At 44.3% G+C, this 5,811-nt stretch overlaps 1 protein-coding gene across 1 annotated transcript in view; it reads left to right on the top strand.

Moving 5' to 3' along the window:
* TNRC6C (trinucleotide repeat containing adaptor 6C) overlaps positions 1-5,811 on the top strand; it is a 592,582-nt gene that overhangs the window by 482,233 nt on the left and 104,538 nt on the right. The gene's annotated exons all lie outside the window — the stretch shown is intronic.

The raw sequence follows: 5,811 nt of genomic DNA, 5'->3' as shown, positions 1-5,811 counted from the left end.
AGGCAGTCAGTCCTTATGAGCGGAAACTTACAGTTAGGGGACCAGGAGGAAGTTTTGATTCAGCTGGACTCGTGGGCTCACCACCACAACGGAAAAACAAGGCAAGCAGGAGGGCTTCTCCCTGGGGGACTTGGACAGTCATCCTTTTGTGTTTTTACTGAATTTTGTACATATCAGTGTTGTGAGAGCAATCGTTTGTTGTACTCAAGTGATTGATGTGAGATCCTTGAAAGCGTGAGGGCCTTCTGCCCTCTGAACCATGAGCCCTTAGGAAGCCATTGTTGAGAAAGTGTTGAGTGAATTAACCCTGGTAGCACAATGGTTCAAGTGTTTGGCTGCTAACCAGAAAGGTTGGCAGTTCAGACCCTTAGCAGCTCCATGGGAGAAAAGACCTGGCAGTCTGCTCCCATAAAGATTACAGCCTAGGAACCGGAGCCCCTTTGGAGCAGTTCTCTGTCCTGTAGGGTCACGGTGGGTTGGAATCAACTCAGTGGCACACGAGAAGGCTTATGCGTTCGTTGTGTAGTTCCTGAGTGATTGAACTAGTGAACATACAAAGTGATCTCTAAGCTTGGGTTCTCTAGGAAATGGATTGATGAGACAGTTTAGAGAAGACGGTGGAGGAGTCAGAAGATGAGGAAGATGAAGAGCAGGTGCGGCAGACGTGGGAGTAAGGATAAGATAGTGACAGCTGACGTTCCCGCTGTGGAACACGGCCGGGTGACTGAGGTCTGGAAGCTAATACTGCACAGAAAGTGTTTAGCTCAGTAGAGGCATGTTTTGGCATTTGGGGTACTCAAGCAAAAGAGCCAGTTCCCTCCCTGACCCCCCGAAGCAGAGCCCACCCTGAACAAGGCTGACCTACTCTCACAAAGCTCCTGATTGGCAGTTCAGTGTTTCACTTCGGAGCCTGAACAGAGGCAGTGAAGGACTAGCGAACTCAACTACGGGAGGAAAACCTCCCGTATCAGAGAGAAGAGCCCACAGAGGAAGCAGATAATGCAGGGAATGTAGACCAGCCCGTGACAAACCCTCACAGCCTCAGAGTAAAGAGAACAGAATGCTGTGCAAAAGGAGCAGTCAACCAGAAAACAGCATTAACAAGCTCAGGTAGAAAGATCGGAAGACCAAGTTGAGCCAAACACACAAAATAGAATGACAATAACAAAAAAGACATTGTGTAGAAAAAAGGACAGAAAAGATAGGATCAATCCAAGAGGCTCAGTGTGTTGTAATTTGGAAAGTAGAAGGGAAGACCTTTTCAAGAAGATAGAAAGCTGAAAATGTGTTTCTGTCTAGAAAGGGTCAACCAGATGCTAAGCACAAATGATCAGCATGCATCATCGTGGAATTTCAGAACCCAGGGAACAAAGAGACTCTATAAGGTACCATAGATAAAATATATCAACTACAACAGATGAGAATCAAAATGACATCAGACTTCTCTTGATTAGTACTGGATGCTAGAATGTAGTGGCACAGTGACTTCAAAATTGATTGCCAGCCTAGATTTCTATACTTAAGCTAAGCCCCACCATTCAAAAAAAAAAAAAAAAAGCTGCTTTTAGACACACATGGTCTCCAAAGATCAACCTCTCACACATTCTTTCTTGAAAAGATACTTGATGTTTTTCAACACACACTTGCTGAAATTGAGGATGAGAGGATGACTTGAAGCACTTACTGATGAAGATTGAGGAATACAGTCTGTAGTATGGATTACATCTGAATATAAAGAAAACAAAAATCCTCACAACGGGACCTATAAGCAGCATCATAATAAATGAAGAAAATATTGAAGTTGTTGAAGACTTCACGTTGCTTGGTTGTACAATCAATGCCAGTGGAAGCAACAGTCAAGACATCAAATGACGTATTGCATTGAGCAAATTGGCTGCAAAGGACCTCTTTCGAGTGCTGAAAAGCAAAGATATCTCCTTGAGGACTAAAGTGTGCCTAACAGGCATGATATTTCCAATCGCCTCATATGCATGTGAGAGCTGGACAATGAATAAGGAAGACCAAAGAAGAGTTGATGCTTTTGAGTCGTGGTGCTGGCGAAGAATGCTGAAAGTACTGTGGACTGCTAAAAAAAACTAACAGATCTGTCCTGGAGGAAGTGCAGCCAGAATGCTCCTTGGAAGCGAGAATGGCCAGACTTCATCGCACTTACTTTGGTCATGTTGTCAGAAGGGACCAGTCCCTGAGAAGGATGTCATGCTTGGTCAGGTGGAGGGTCGACGAAAGAGGGGAAGGCCCTCAGCGAGATGGGTTGATGCAGTGGCTGCAGCGACGGGCTCAGGTACAGCAGGCATCATGGGGCTGGCGCAGGGCCGGGCGGGGCTTCGTTCTGCTGTGTTTCTGTGATTCAGAAACAACAACAAAGGAGTAATTCAAGAAGAAGGAAGACAGGAAGTCACGGGGTGAGTGGGACGATAAAGTCAGATCAGAGTTGGTAGATGACTGGTGGTGTTGGGCTGAGGTGTTGCCGCGTTTGTTCCTTCTGCCTCCTCTGTCAATCACTCCTTCCCCTCTGTCAGTCCAAGTTCATTCAGAAATGGAGACCACAGTGATAGGAACAGAAGTTTAATGTACAGAATCATTGAACTGATCAAAGGGTGACTGTGGGATGTCAGAGGACGCCCTGGTGGCACAGTTCAACTCTGTCCTCTGGGGCTGCTATGAGAAGATACTGATTCATGGGTTTGAGTGGGATATGAGAAAACTGCTGAGCCCCCCAAGCCTAGACTGAGCTGGATTGGAGACCCTGGAAGGTAGATGAGGGAATGGAGTGGTGGAGGGGACTCATTTAAACTGTGGGGGGAAATCCTATAAAAAACAGGATTTTTATAAGGAGAAAACGTTGGGCACTGCACAACAAAAGCTGCACAGAAAGTTAACTGTCGTCTTGTACATGCTGCTTTGCCTCTGCAGTGAACGCGGAGATAGTCTCTGTGAAGTCCTTGCCGTTTACTGACTAAAAGTAGTGAGGGGCGGTGAGATGGGTTGTTCTAAGGGCCACATCCTCATCCATCATCACGCAGATCAAGGACTAGCCATCCACACACGTTGTTTGGGGTGGGGAGGAGCCTGCCCTCCCCCTGTACATTAGGGTATATAATTAAGTGGCAAACGAACAGTGCAGAAGAGAGTAATGGTCCGTCTGCCGCATGTTGTTATTTTTTAAATGGTAAACACGTGTATGGTAAACACACAAAGATCTTAAAGATACCCAAGAAACACAAACGTTTTTGTTACTTCTAGGAAGAGGGCTGGGGGGCCGTTGGAACAGCACTTACTTTTCATCTTGTGTCTTCTTGTCCTGTTTGTTTATTATTTTTCCTCCAGCACTTTATAAGTAAAAATATGATTAAATGTTGGTTTTTTAAAAAATAAAGTTGTTAATGAGGAATAAGAGAAACTGTGCTGGGAGTCGGAGGTGGAAGAAGGTACTGCTAGGGGGCGGGTGGTTAAGATGAAGCTTTGTGAAGAATGTGCGCTCTCTCCCAGCCGTGCGCACAAGCTGTCTCCTGGCCCTGGATTCACCACATCACGTGTTTAGAGTGGTTTTCAGAGGTTTATAGAAATGTTGGGCAGAAAGAGTAGTGTTCCATGTAGGACCCTCTCCACTGCACACCGTCTCCTGTTAGTTCCATCTTTCAGCGCTGTGCTTACATTTGCTATAACTGGTGAACTATGTTGTTGTTTGGTGCCGTCGAATTGTGTCCGACTCATAGCGACCCCATGTAACAGCAGAATGAAACACTGCCCAGTCCTGTGCCAGCTCCACGATCCCTGCTACACCTGAGCCCATCGTTGTAGCCGCTGTGTCAGTCCATCTTGTTGTGGGCCTTCTCCTCTTATGTTGTCCCTCCACTTTGCCAAGCATGATATCCTCCTCCAGGGAATGGTCCCTCATTACAACATGACCGAAGTAGGTGAGACGAAGTCTGGCCATTCTCGCTTCCAAGGAGCATTCTGGCTGTACTTCCTCCAGAACAGATTTGTTAGTTCTTTTAGCAGTCCATGGTACTTTGAGCATTCTTCACCAACACCACAGCTCAAAAGCATCAACTCTTCTTCAGTCTTCCTTATTTGTTGTCCAGCTCTCACATGCATATGAGGCAATTGCAAATACCTTGGCTTGGGTTAGGTGCACCTTAGTCTTCAAAGAGACGTCTTTGCTCTACATCACTTGAAAGAGGTCCGTCTTTTGCAGCAGATTTGCCCAGTGCAATATGTCATCTGATGTCTTGACTTCTACTTCCATTGGCGTTGTTTGTAGAACCAATGTGAAGTCTTTGACAGCTTCAGTCTTTTCTCTGTTTATCGTGATGCTGCTTATAGGTCCTATTGTGAGGATTTTGTTTTCTGTTTATTGAGGTGTATGTAATCCATATTATAGACTTATACTTCAGTCTTTACCAGTACGTGCCTCAAGTCATCCTCACTTTCAGCAAGCAGAGTTGTATCGTCAGCATATAGCAGGTTGTTAGTGATTCTTCCTCCAATCCTGATGCAGCATTCTTCATATAGCCTGGCTTCACGGATTATTCGGTCAGCGTACAGAATCAGTATGGTGAAAGGGTACAACCTTGACGCACTCCCTTCTTGATTTTAAACCATGCTGTGACCTTGTTCTGTTCAAACGACAGCCTCCTGGTCTATGTACAGGTTCCTCATTAACACAATCAAGTGTTCTGGAATTCCCATTCTTCTCAATGTTATCCACGATTTGTTATGATCCACACAATCCAATGCTTTTGCATAGTCAATAAAACACAAGTAAACATGTTTCTGGTATTCTTTGCTTTGAGCCAAGATCCATTGGACGTCAGCAATGATATTCCTCATTCCACATCCTCTTCTGAATCCAGCTTACATTTCTGGAAGTTCTCTGCAACTGTTTTTGATTAATCTTCAGTAGGATTTTATTTGCATGTAATATTAATGATATCGTTTGATAATTTCCACATTCTGTGGGTTCACTTTGCTTTGGAGTGGGTACAAATATGGATCTCTTCCAGTTACTTGGCCAAGTAGCTATCTTCCAAATATCCCGGCATAGCTGAGTGAGTGCCTCCAGTGTGGCATGCATCTGTTGAAACATCTTAGTGGGTGTTCCGTCAGTTCCTGGAGCCTTGTTTTTCACCGATACCTTCAGTGCAGCTTTGACTTCTTCCTTCAATACCATTCTTTCTTGATCATATGCTACCTCCTGAAATGGACGGACATTCACCAGTTGTTTTTGGCACAGTGACTGTGTATTCCTCCCATCTTCTTTTGATGTTTCCTGCATCATTCAATATTTTGCCCATAGAATCTTTCAATATTGCAACTCAAGGCTTAAACTTTTTCCTCAGTTCTTTCAGCTTGAGAAATGCCGAGCATGTACTTCCCTTTTGGTTTTCTAACTCCAGGTCTTTGCACATCTCATTATAAGAATTAACTTTGTCTTCTCAAGCTGCTCTTTGAAATCTTCTGTTTAGCTCTTTTATTTTGTCATGTTTTCCATTTACTTTAGCTGCTCTCTGTCTAAGGGCAAGTTTCAGAGTCTCTTCTGACATCCATTTTGGTCTTTTCTTCCTTTCCTGTCTTTTTAATGACCTCATGTTTTCTTCGTGGATGATGGTCTTGATGTCATTCCACAATTCCTCTGGTTTTCAGCCATTGGTGTTCAGTGCATCAAATCTGTTTTTTAGGTGGTCTCTAAATTCAGAAGGGATATATTCAAGGTCATATTTTGCCTCTCATGGACTTCTTTTGATTGTCTTCACCTTGAACTTGCATATGAGCAGTTGATGGTCGTTC

Source organism: Orycteropus afer, unplaced genomic scaffold (genome assembly GCF_000298275.1).
Source record: "Orycteropus afer afer isolate SDZICR_OR568_19922 unplaced genomic scaffold, OryAfe1.0 scaffold00018, whole genome shotgun sequence".
Taxonomy (NCBI): domain Eukaryota; kingdom Metazoa; phylum Chordata; class Mammalia; order Tubulidentata; family Orycteropodidae; genus Orycteropus; species Orycteropus afer.
This window is presented reverse-complemented; position numbering and strand designations above follow the sequence as displayed.